We start from the raw sequence: 13,722 nt of genomic DNA, 5'->3' as shown, positions 1-13,722 counted from the left end.
GTGCTGAAAGAGTATCAATTGGGGCAGTGGTCAACAATTTGCACTGCATTCTGCTACTTCAGTTATTTCCCCTTAATTTTTGTACTATGAAAAGAATTGAGATATATTGTATATACCTCACAGCGCTAGAGATCCGGGCTCGATCCTGGCCTTCATGCTGTCTATTTCGAGTTTCAAAGTACTCCCTGTGTCCACGTGGGTATCCTTCAGATGCTCCTATTTCCTCCATTCCAAAGGTGAATGTGTTTGTAAGTTAATTGGCCTCGGTAAAATTGCCCCTAGTGTGTAAGGAGTGAATGAGAAAGTGGGAATACATAGAACTAGTATGAACAGATGATCGATGGTTGACGTAAACTCAGTGGGCCAAAGGGCCTGTTTCCATGTTGTATCTTTCAATTCAATTCAATTTATTTCAAATACTCTGCTTTGTTTTGTGAATATATTGTCCTACATAAAGTGTCTGCAAGCTGATCTGATTCTTTCCAGGTACAAATGACATTCTTCATCTCTCAAATTAGATTTTTTCAATGCTTTAGCACTACAGTTCAATTTGTGAATAAACCTTCACCCACACCAAGGTCATAATGGGTTGAGGGTTATTCCACAAATATTCCACAATTTCAAAGCAAGTTGCCCCAGTGAAATTAATCCATACTTTGAACACAACATTCAAATGGCTGCCACCCTCCAGAATTGATAACAATGTTCACGAGATTTGCACAACAGTCTTTGATATCAATGTATCTGGCATCATGTGACCAACACAGTCGCATCTCAATTTATGAATTTTCACTAATGGAGTTTAATGAGTTCCTGCCAAACACAATAGCACAAAATGCAAATACATATACACATACAATAAATATGGTGACTTTATTGATGTGTAAAGGATCATGAGGGGCTTGGGTAAAGTGAAAGCTCACAGTCTTTTTCTTAAGACGGAGGTTTCTAAAACGAGAGGGCATATGCTTAAGGTAAGAGATTTAAGACAGACCTCAGGGGCAACCTTTTCACTCGGAAGATAGTCCGTATCTGAAATAAGCTGCCTGTTTTCTGGGTTTTCTCCGAGAAGCGTGGGTTTTCTCCGAGATCTTCAGTTTCCTCCCACGTTCCAAAGTTTGTACTCGCTAGAATTTAGAAGATTGAGGGGGGATCTTATAGAAACTTACAAAATTCTTAAGGGGTTGGACAGGCTAGATGCAGGAAGATTGTTCCCGATGTTGGGGAAGTCCAGAACAAGGGGTCACAGTTTAAGGATAAGGGGGAAATCTTTTAGGACCGAGATGAGGAAAACATTTTTCACACAGAGAGTGGTGAATCTCTGGAATTCTCTGCCACAGAAGGTAGTTGAGGCCAGTTCATTTGCTATATTTAAGAGGAAGTTAGAAGTGGCCCTTGTGGCTAAAGGGATCAGGGGGTATGGAGAGAAGGCAGGTACAGGATACTGAGTTGGATGATCAGCCATGATCATATTGAATGGCGGTGCAGGCTCGAAGGGCCGAATGGCCTACTCCTGCACCTATTTTCTATGTTTCTATGTACAGGTATGTACAGGTTAATTGGCTTGGTACATGTAAAAAATCGTCCCTAGTTAGTGTAGGATAGTGTTAATATGCAGGGACCACTGGTCAGCGCGGACCCGGTGGGCCGAAGGGTCTGTTTCTGCGCTGTATCTCTAAACTAAACATTTGAAACTATGGAAGTGAATACAACAATGACTTTTGAAATACAATTGGGCAATTAAATGAATAAGATGGCTATAGGCCAAATGCTACCAAATGGGACTAGCCCAATATGTCACCATGGTCTGCATGGACAAAGCAGGCTGAAGGGCCTGTTTCTGTAATATACCGCTCCACGACTCTATAAATCTGTCATAGTAACATGAGGGAACTTTAGGTTGGAAAAGTGTTAACTCTTGACCACCGACTAGCAATTATTTCCAAAAACATTGATACCAGCAATGTAGTGACCTAAATATCAAAAGCTTACCAAACTTTCAAATAGACCACTTTAAATAATTGCTGGAAGTAGTAATTTAGAGTAAATTTTAAGATCATGTGATTTTGAAAGTTTGTGAAATGTATTAATAAAGGAAGATTGGGTTTTAAATAACTTGGCAAGCTCATTAAATATAATGATTCGGGAATTGCTGCCTCAGGGAATTTTGGATAAATGGGAATTAAAAGTATGGAAAGCACAGGGCTTCCAAAAGGCAACAGAAAGCAAATAAATTAAGGACAATAATTTCTGCTGTATCGGTAAAGAATATTTTGCGTGTGCAATATTGGAGAATAAATTATGATTTACTTAAGCCATTGGGAGAGTAGGTACAAATTCCTGTAAACTGTGACCACCAGGTTAAAGAACAGCTTCTTCCCAGTAACCATCAGGCTCTTGGACACTTCATAACACTAACCTCTTCAACTATGAACTTTTATGGATTGTTGTTGGTTGCACTTCTGCCTTTGTATTTTCCACTAATATTATGGTTATTAATTTATTGTATTTTATCATATTACCAGATTTATCCGTGTTTATGGGCCTGTTATGTTGCTGCAAGTACGAATTACATTGTTTTGTTGTCGGTACATATGACACCACTGGATGACACCGCAATGGCTGCCTTGCCAACAGTCTGTCTCGTCCTTTTCTTTCTTTGTTGTTTTTTAATGTGTGCTAAATGTATGTTTTAGTGCTCTTTTGCTTTGTATTATGTGGGGGTGTGGGTTGGAGGAAACATTTTTTTAAATCTCTTCCCTCGACTGAGATGCAAATTTTTCCGTATTGTATCTCCATCCGAATTGCGGCCTAACATCGAGGATCTGGCGGCCTCTTGCTGGGGATTGATCGGGAGCGCCTGCAGGACTTAACATCGTGGAGCTGGCAGTCCCTGACGGGGATCGACTTCTGGAGCTCCAATCGCAGGAGCCTGCGGACTTAACGTCGTGGAGCTCACGGTCCCTTGGTTAAGAACCAACTCCGGGAGCTCCAGGCCACAGGAGCTTCGACTGCCCCGATCGCGGGAGCTTCGACTGCCCCAACGCGGGAAGCTTCGATTGCCGGCTGCGGGACCTTCGATCGCCCCGACCACGGGAGAAATAGAGTGAAGAAAATTAGACTTTATTGCCTTACATCACAGTGAGAAATGTGGGAAATTTGTTGTGGTGGATGTTTATGTTAATTTTTATGTAGTTGTGCGGCTTGTGGCTTTTTCTGGTATGACTGTACGGTAAATCGAGTTTCACTGTACCTCAAATAGTACACGTGATAATAAAATAGCTTTGAGCCTGTGAACCATTGAACAATTAAACACTCTTGACTCTCTTGGATTCTCTCAGTCAGGGAGGGAACTGAGGGCTGGCATTATTACATTTGGGGAAAATATATTGGGATTTAGGGATTTTTGACCAGCATTGCGTCATGAGGATTAGACATCAACATCACATTTGAAAGATCAGGGGACTCTTAAATTAGGTTATGTAGATTGAGACCAGCATTACATTGCAAGGATTGGCATTGAGGATTAAGGGTGCGTAGGGATCAAGGAATTAAGGTATATTATTCCCTTGCTTTTCAGCTGTCCTGGACGTACACATTGTCCCTCGAGTGTCCAATGACAGGTGCATCCCTGCATTTCAAGTTTATCCAAGTTCTCCACAATGCTCCAGAAAGAATATTGCACATGGAACAAGATCAAGATACTGTATTTTCCGGCAATGAAGACGCACCTGCGTCAAAGACGCACCCCCATTTTGAGTTGCTAATTTTTTTTTAAAATGCTGGCCGGACAGGATCAAGGGTTTGGTTTAGTCAGTAGAAAGGAAGATGTGAAACTACTCAAAGGAGGCAATGAGGACTGGGGAGCCTCCATCTTCGCCTGTCCCACAACGCGCTGTGCGGTTCAGGTCTGAGGGACGGGGACTTCCTGGTGCAGGGAGATCACATAACGGGGAGAGAGAGAGAGAGAGAGAGCCCGGGACAGAGCAGCCATCCTTCCGCCCAATAACGACCCACCAACCACTACCTCCACCGGTTGTGCCTGTGCCAAAGGACACCGTGGCTGGCTGGCGAGCGGCCTGCCAGAAGGCGCTGAGGTGGCGGCCAGTTCCGCTGTATGGTCCCGGCGGCCGCTCGCAACCACCCGAGCTACTGAGTGAGTTGCTGGCATGATCCCCAACCCCCTCCTTCTCAACGCCCTCACTGCAACTTTACCCCTGGCGGCACAACCAAGTTTACTACTTTGTGCAGCCCAGGCTGTGCTGACCTGGGCCAGACTCCCCACACACTATGAAAGAAACTCTTTCCCCCCCCCCCCCCCCCCCCCCCCCCCCCCCCCCCCCCAGCGGTGCTGTCCTTTTGCAGCCGCTTCCCATCAGCTGCCAGCAATGAGGGATAGACTTGGCTATCCCTCAGTACAGCAAGATTGTTCTTGATGTTGCTGTACTGAGGGATTGCCAAGTCTATCTTTCTTGGCTAACAATCTAACCTTGGGCCTCCAAGGCGCAGGTGAATTTTTGGGTAAAAAATAGCATCTTCATTGCCAGGAAATACGGTATATGCCTTGACCCAAAAATCATGTCAATGGCATCGGATTCATGCAGCAAAATGTTCCGTCAAATTTCCATTCTGTTGAGAACTATCCAGAATCAGATGTTATTGCATTTCACTAGAAAAAAAAATCAATACTTCGTAACCTTGGAAATAAAACTGTAATATGCAGCTGAATTTCTAGGAAAATGTCTGAGTTACCTTGACTGTACATAATCACTTTTAGCCTAGTTGAATAACCAATGAGTGGATTGAATTAGCAAGGGCATGGAGTTTTGGCAAAATAGCCGAGCAAAATAACTTGGCTATTGACTAAGCAGGTTTGAAGATATAATTTAAAAAAAGAATGCAAGGAAATGGTCTGAACTGGCCTTGTTATTCAAGTCCCAATGTTGTAACTTGCAACTTTGAATGGGTATTGCAACTAATATTTTATGGTCAGTCAGTTACTGTGACTGTTGCAACTCGCACTATCTCATTTTAAGTGGGCATGACTGAAGAATCTAAAATCACAAATTTAAATGCTTCCATGGACATTTGTTGTGAACATTTCTAGTCAAATGACCCAGTTGAACAATATCTTGAAATTTATGAATCGTTATGGTGTCAGTATTGTTCACAATGAGCTTGTCAGAAGATCTTCACAAAATCAAAATATAAAATAACATATTCAAATCATGGATTGTGAGATCAATTAAGTTATAGAAATTAAAATATTACACTAATCAGAATGTTAACTGATTAAATATTCACAGGACTCTAGGTCTTACGATTCATGAGACTTGAAAGGCCTTTACCTCTGAACATTGTTTCAATATTATAGGCCTACATTATCAATGATGTTAAAATAGTGAATGTCATATATTGTGCTGCCACTTGCGTATATATAATGTAAACATAGTCATAGAATCAGAGTCATACAGCAAGGAAACAGTTCCTTCGCCCCAACGTAACCATGCCGACCAAATTGTCACATCTACACTAATCCCACCTACCCATGTTTATCCCATATCCCCCTAAATCTTTCCTATCCATGTACCTGTCCAAATGTCTTTTAAATGTTGTTATTGTACCTTCCTCAGCTACCTCCTTGGCAGCTCGCTCCATATAACTGCCACTGCGTGAAAAAATTGTCCCTCAGGTTCCTATTAAATCTTTCCCCTCTCATCTTAAATCTATGTCCTCTGGTTCTTGATTCCCCTAATCTGGGTGAAAGACTATGCATTCATCCTATCTAATCCCCTCATGATCTTCCCCTCATAAAATCGCCCTTCAGCCTCTTGCATTCCAAGGAATAAAGTCCGAGTCTGCCCAACCTCTCCCTGTATCTCAGGTTCTTAGATCCTGACAACAGCTTTGTAAAATCAACAAACTTTCCTTGCTCTGATCTAAAATGGATCAATTGAGTTAATGATGATTTGATGCAACTAGAGATATTTCACAGGATTTGCAGTGAAACATTGAATTGGGTGACTGTGGCAATGTTAAATTTGCCAATGAAAAGCAAAAGATTTCCGATAAAGTTAATTGAAACTTGTATCACTGAACCTTATCAGCAATCAGGTGACCTAAGAAACTTCAGATGCTAGAATCTTGAGCAAAAAACAAAGTGCTGGACTCAATGGGTCAGGCAGCATCTGTAGAGGGAATGGATCGACGGTGTTTCGGGTGGGGACCCATCCTAAAACTCACCTTTCCATTCTCTCCATAGGTGATGCCTGACCCCCTGAGTTTCTCTTGAACTTTTCAACTGAGGTAGAAAAACTACTGAGCAACTTTTCATCGCTTGCACCAGCTGAATTAAGGGGTGGGTGTCTATATTCCCAGTTTAGGAAGTTTGTCAGGTGAACAATATGTTTCATTGTTAAACTGAAGAAATGTTACATGTTGGTGACATTATCAGGATCACATTGTTATCTTTCCCTAGAAAACGGCACAAGCTTTTCTGATAGCAAAATTTTCAAGAATATAAAAACAAACTTGTTTTTAATTTTAAATCCAGCCTGACATTGTTTTTTGCACCTAGTGGATTATGCAACTATTCAAATTAGACAGCCAATCCCTAATGATTTTTTATCCTTGACCCTGTTCTAAGAGATCCTTTGAAGTGAAAAGTATTCTGCCCTGTCAAATGCTTCCCAACATTTGGTAAATATTTAGCAACCAAATGTAATTTAACCACTAATCTTATGGTATAATTGTGATGTTGAAACACAATTACTTTTTTTTCATTGGTCTCAATGAGCAGCCTGACACTATCGCAGGTAAATAGGACTAGCTTGGATGGGGCATCTTGGTCGGTATGAAATAGTTGAGCAGAAGGGCCTTTTTCGGTGCTGTATGACTTCATAACTTTACAATATTATTTAATAATGGCCACAAGATGGCAACAGCAGATTAACTGTGTAATGTTTAGTTCTTTATGGCAACAATTATTTAACACTCATTGATAGGAATATTTTTTCCGTGTTCACTAATTTTAATGGGGAAAACTCAACATGTGCAGAACTGTTTTAACTTTGGAATTCAATAATTGTATGCCGTTTCCTGCCAATACACTACACATGAAAACAGATTTTTTTTCCCCCCCTGAGTGGAATGCAATCATGACAGTTTCTGGGTCATTGGCACTATTTCAGAAATTCAGCCAAGCAGTTCCAGGCACAAATTGGGCGACAACATTTGACTCACCAGCAGTGGCATTGTCCCTCATGCATCAGAGACACAAGGAACTGTAGATGCTAGAATCTTGAGCAAAACAAAAACTGCTGGGGAACTCGGCAGGTTGTGAGGAGGGAATGAACTGGTGACATTTTAGATCTGGACCCTTCTTGAGACTGATCATAGTGGGGTGGGAGGGGGGAGGGGGAGAAAGCTGGAAAAGAGAGAGATGGGACTGGAACAAAGCCTGGAGCATTGCCGGGGTTCTGAAACCTACCATTCAGCAGAAGCAGAACAACCAGGTGTTCTTACCGCTGCCTATTCTGTGGCAATGTATCTTAAACACTGGCACTCAATTTACTTATTTAGCCAAAGAATCACTGAGGAATGTATCTGTATCTCTAAAGTCTAAAGTATTTCTAAAGTCTAAAAATGTTGCAAACCTGTGTCAGTTCTAAAAATTCAATGCATGTTTAGTTCTTATACTGCGCACATTCTGCAGGAAGGTCCTGACCTGAAATGTTACCTATCCATGTTCTGCAGTTCCTTGTATCTTCCGTTCTTTTAAATGCAGAAAACAGTTCAAATATACCAAAAACTATGATGCATAATAAAGGCGTATGTTCATAACAACACTCTGAAGAAGCGTCTCAACCTGAAACGTCGTCTGTCCATTCCCTCCACTGATACTGCTTGACCCACTGATTTCCTCTAGTACTTGCAGAGGCTGGTTTACAAAATAAGAAACTAAGTGCTAGGTGACGTTTAATGTCTGAAGAAGGACCCCAACCCGAAACGTTGCGAATGCACGTTCTCCAGAAATGCTGCCTGACCCGCTGAATTACTCTAGCACTTTGTGTCTTCCCCTCCAGTATTTTTTGTTTTGCTCAAGATTCCAGCATCTGCAAGGCCTTGTGTCTCTATCCATTATTATATTCGCTCTTGCAATGCAAATTGTCGATACCTTCATAATTTTGATAGGTGACTGCTTTCATCCTTCTATGTTTATGCACTTCTTGGTGACAAAATCAAGTTTGACCATGGTTTCTGTGATTTCTATGAAGAATTGCCATTCAGTTGCTCCCAGGCTCAAACTCACACAGACCTGTTATCAATCTCAGATGTGTTAAGCAACAGATACATGTTCATCCTTAACTGTACTCCACTAGGATTCCAGCAATGGAGTCAAGCTGTGCTGGATTCCTGAGCATTACCTTTCCTATACACAAGCCAAATCCAATGTAGCTGAGCACCCCATTTTGTTGTATGGGGATTCCTTGCCTCATAGATTAGATGGCTAAAGGTAAATAAAGGTTTTTAAACTTATTTTACTTTTTGGCAGAAGTATATGATAAGCATGCATATATTTTTTAATTTTATCATTTTAATTACATTCTTTATTTTTTAATTATTTGGAAATTCATTAATGGATTTTAACATATCTCACTCTGAGAAGTGCTTGGTCAGATTTTCAGAGTACTATGCAACAGCCTTGAAATGTTCACTTAAGGTAAAGTCAATTTTCAAACACAAGATATTGAACAAAAATGCAATTGGATTTCGAGATGCCACACTGATATGTTTTACTTATGATGGCAGTCTGGATAGTAATACTTCTATCTCTGCCATTAATTAATCTAATTAGCAAAATATGCAGTTAAAACGTTTTTGAAGTTGGATAGCCTTTCCCCTCTATACATTGCAATGTCAATCTATTAATGCGTAAAACAAGCTCTGCAATTCATCATCCATAACCTCATAAAATGTAATGTTTGCTCTAATTAGTTGATAATTAATCGCCTTAAAGTTTCCTTCTTTGGCATACCAATACCAACTGCGTGAATCAATTCCATTCTGTAGAGCAGGACAGTGGCACAGCTGATAGAGACCCGGGTTCGATTCTGAGCTCAGTTGTTGTCTGTGTGGAGATGGCACTTTCTCCCTGTGACCGCGTGGGTTTCCCCGGGTGCTCTGGTTTCCTCCCACATCCCAAAGTCGTGTGGATTAGTAGGTTAACTTGCCTCTGTAAATTGCCTTTATGGGTTGGAAGTGGATGCAAAAGTGGGATAATATAGAACTAGTGTGAACAGATAATCGATGTTTGGCATGGATCCGGTGGGCCGAAAGGCCTGTTTGCATTCTGTGTTTTTAAAATTAAGATAATCAATTAGTTTGAAGTTTTCGGTTCTTGCTCATGCCTTACTTTACTCTATGTTCCATTTCCTTGCAGTAACTACTCAAATAGCCACTCAGATGCACTAACATAATAAATATTACTGAATGTTGATTTCTCTAACTTCAAGTGACCCTTGCATCCCCTCTCTCTCTGTCCCTCCCCCACCCGTCATCCGACTGTCGTCTTGCTCAGTTTCACTGTTTGTATCACTTGTTATCACCTTCTCCACGGCCAACAATGTACCATTGTGGGCTCCACGTTTCCTCAATCATCGTTGCTGGCTTTGAGTTGTCCATTTGCATGCTTTTTATTCATTTATTCTTTGTACCTTTTCATATCCCTCGTTTCCCTCTCCCCTGACTCTCAGTCTGAAGAAGGGTCTCGACCTGAAACATCACCTCTATCTTTTCTCCAAAGATGCTGCCTGACCTGGTGAGTTACTCCAGCTTTTGGTGGTCATCATTGAAAATAAATTGATTGTAAATTGTATTGCAGGATCTCAATGAGAAATTCACCGCATACTCAGCTCTGACTACAATCATGTTAAACCTGTTAATAACTGGTCAGAAGATATTAGATAATATTTAAGCTATTTTTACCTGTAAGTGCAAAGTACATTGCTATTTAGCAAAATGGTAAAGATTCTGAGGTAGAAGCAATCAGTATAATCATCAAATTGATCGCCTACCTTTGCCTTCAGTCAAAACACAGTCCTTTCTTCAGTTTGGCATCAAAAGCACAGTGTTTCCATGGAAACCTACTTTCATCTCACACTTGCATGAAGAATCTCAGCTATAATATGTGGTTGATGATGCCAAAATAAACCATGTACCTTGAATTCTTGTCTAAAATTAGCCTAGGCACAAATATCATTTTTTTGGGTCAATAAAACTTAAGAGTCTTATTAGAATTATGATGCACAAAGAAATACAAAAAATAATTTAGTACTTCATAAAATATAGAAAATTACAGCACTGGAACAAGCACTTCGGTCCAGAATGTCCACGCCGAACATGATGCCTATAAAAAAATGAATCAAATTTCATGTGCATGCATGTGATCCACACTCCTCCTTTCCCTGCATATACACGTGTCTATCTAAATATCTTTAATTTGGCACCAGATTCCAGGCATCCACCCATGTAAAAAAAATTGTCCTGCACGTCTCCTTTAACCTTTGCCCCTCTCACTTTAAACCTATGCCCTCTTGTCTTTGGCAGTATTGGGTAGCAATTTCCTACATCACAAGTGAATCAGAATTTATATTTGTACACCACGTTAGGTTGGGCCGGGCCAGGCCAGGCCGCTTCCAGTCCCTCCGAAAATTGTGTCTGGTTGGAGACCAGGCCATCCAGAGCCGGCCATCCAGAGCCTCCCTCACTCCAGTAGATACCATTTTTCAAGCGGGACAATGGCAATCTTGGATGCAAATGGGCGGCTGTGGGAGACGGCAGGTCAAGTTTCCCTTTAACCGACGTGATGTGAAAGACAATGCATCAGTTGGACGACGTACAGCAGCTGAGTGAGCAAGTGTGTCCAGTGCCGCCTGTTACAGCTGCACGGAGCTCTGGGTGCCTCCAAGACACCGGGGCCTGGTGTTACAAAAGAGAGAAAAGAAGAAATATGTATCTCCTCAGGTCAAGACCAGACTTGATATTTACTGAGACTTGAAAGTTGCAAGAGGTTGCAGGAATGTGGCAACTCTGCGTACTGACCCACAAGAGTATCTAGTATTAAGGGCCTGTCCCACTTGGGCGTCATTTGCACGTCATTTACGCGACATCAGTTACGCGTCACGACACGCGCGTCGTGATGCGCACGTGTTGCACGCATGGTGTGCATTAAGCGCGCATGGTGCGTGGTGACGTAGGCAGTGACGCGTGGTCGCGCGCCGCGCCCCAGGATTTTGGGATTCACAAAATCTTCACGCGCCACCTGCATGAAGCGCAAATGACGCCCAGGTGGGACAGGCCCTTTATCCACTACAATCATTCCTCTCTGAGATAGACACAAAATGCTGGAATAACTTAGCAGGACAGGCAGCATCTCTGGAGAGAAGGAATGAGTGACGTTTCAGGGTCGAGACTCTTCTTCGGGCTTCAGTAGTTGATTCAGGAGAATGATTGTGTGTCGCTTACAAAACAAATCATTGTATATAATTGATGGGGAACCGGTTCTGATGTTAAATTCAGAGGAGATACAGCGCAGAAACAGGCCCTTTGGCCCACCGCTGACCAGCGATCCCTGTATGCTAGCACTATCCATAGGTCATAGTAGAAACGTTCACGTCGCAGCCCCTGTCAAGTTCCATGTATGCTACATGTAACTTGCTAAGTCTACTACCACCTTAGTGCTATTAGCGCTCTCACATGGTTCAAGATCGCAATATTAGTCAGTGTCACCAACACGGGTCTTTTTCAAGACCGGCACTGACCGTCATATCTGTGAACATGGAAGGCTTTTCTACTGCGAAAGAAACTCTAATCGCAAGTATCTGCAAAGATATCCAATGTGATGTCTTGTGTCTGCAAGAAACACACCAGTTCCCCAGCACAACCGTCCCCAGATCCCAGCAATGACCATGGCAATCGAGACGCCCATGAGAAATATGGTCGTGCAATCTTTATTAAGGATGGCATAGACATCAATACCACCGCAAAGTCTGAAGAGGATAACATCCTATAACTCTCGAACTCAGTAATGTTATCATCACATCAGTCTACAAACCACCAGACACTGCCTTTAAGTTTAAAGACCCACAAGACAATCCCCAAAACAAACCACGGGTGATAATTGGCGATTTCAACAGCCACAGCACACAATGGGGCTACAACGAGACCAACGCAGATGGAATATCCGTAGAAGAATGGGTGGAAACTAACAAAATTAGTTTGCTCCATGACACAAAACGGCCTAGCTCATTCAATAGTGGCTGATGGAAACGGGGATACAACCCAGACCTCGCATTTGTCAGTGAAAACATCATGAGACTATGTAACAAGATCGTGCTAGATCCAATACCGAAGACACAACACCGCCCAATCGGTATCCAAGTCAGAGCAACAGTCACTCCCACCACAGCCCCATTTCGCCGATGCTTTAATTGCAAAAAGGCTGATTGGAAACGCTTCACAGAGGGTCTGAATGCAGCAGTATCATCACTAGAGCCATCAGCAGAAGCCTACAGCAGCTTTGTCCAAGATTAGATTAGATTAGATTTGTTTTATTGTCATTCAGACCTTTCGGTCTGAACGAAATTTTGTTTCCCTGCAGTCATGCATATAACTTAAAAAATGGCAAAAACACACAATCAACACAAATTTAACATCCACCACAGTGAGTTCACCAAACACCTCCTCACTGTGGTGGAAGGCAAAATCTTAAAGTCTCTGTCTCTTCCCTCTTTGTTCTCCCTCTGCGCCGAGGCGACGGTTCAAACTCCGCGGGTGGTTGCTGCCTCCGCCACAACTCCAGGGCCGAGTCGGGTCTCCGCCGCTGCTGCTGCTGCCGCCGCTACAGCTTCGGTGCCGAGCCGGGTCTCCGCTGCTGCTGCTGCCGCCGCTACAGCTTCGGTGCCGAGCCGGGTCCCCGCTGCTGCTGCTGCCGCCGCCACAGCTCCAGGGCCGAGCCGGGTCTCCGCTGCTGCTGCTGCCGCCGCTACAGCTTCGGTGCCGAGCCGGGTCTCCGCTGCTGCTGCTGCCGCCGCTACAGCTTCGGTGCCGAGCCGGGTCTCCGCTGCTGCTGCTGCCGCCGCTACAGCTTCGGTGCCGAGCCGGGTCTCCGCTGCTGCTGCTGCCGCCGCTACAGCTTCGGTGCCGAGCCGGGTCTCCGCTGCTGCTGCTGCCGCCGCTACAGGTTCGGTGCCGAGCCGGGTCTCCGCTGCTGCTGCTGCCGCCGCTACAGCTCCAGGGCCGAGCCGGGTCTCCGCTGCTGCTGCTGCCGCCGCCACAGCTCCAGGGCCGAGCCGGGTCTCCGCTGCTGCTGCTGCCGCCGCTACAGCTCCAGGGCCGAGCCGGGTCTCTGCTGCTGCTGCTGCCGCCGCTACAGCTTCGGGGCCGAGTCAGGTCTCCGCTGCTGCTGCTGCCGCCGCTACAGCTTCAGTGCCGAGCCGGGTCTCCGCTGCTGCTGCTGCCGCCGCTACAGCTTCGGTGCCGAGCCGGGTCCCCGCTGCTGCTGCTGCCGCCGCCACAGCTCCAGGGCCGAGCCGGGTCTCCGCTGCTGCTGCTGCCGCCGCTACAGCTTCGGTGCCGAGCCGGGTCTCCGCTGCTGCTGCTGCCGCCGCTACAGCTTCGGTGCCGAGCCGGGTCTCCGCTGCTGCTGCTGCCGCCGCTACA

The sequence above is a fragment of the Amblyraja radiata genome, chromosome 16, assembly GCF_010909765.2.
Source record: "Amblyraja radiata isolate CabotCenter1 chromosome 16, sAmbRad1.1.pri, whole genome shotgun sequence".
Taxonomy (NCBI): domain Eukaryota; kingdom Metazoa; phylum Chordata; class Chondrichthyes; order Rajiformes; family Rajidae; genus Amblyraja; species Amblyraja radiata.
The sequence above is the reverse complement of the archived record's forward strand: the minus strand, read 5'-3'. Positions refer to the sequence as shown.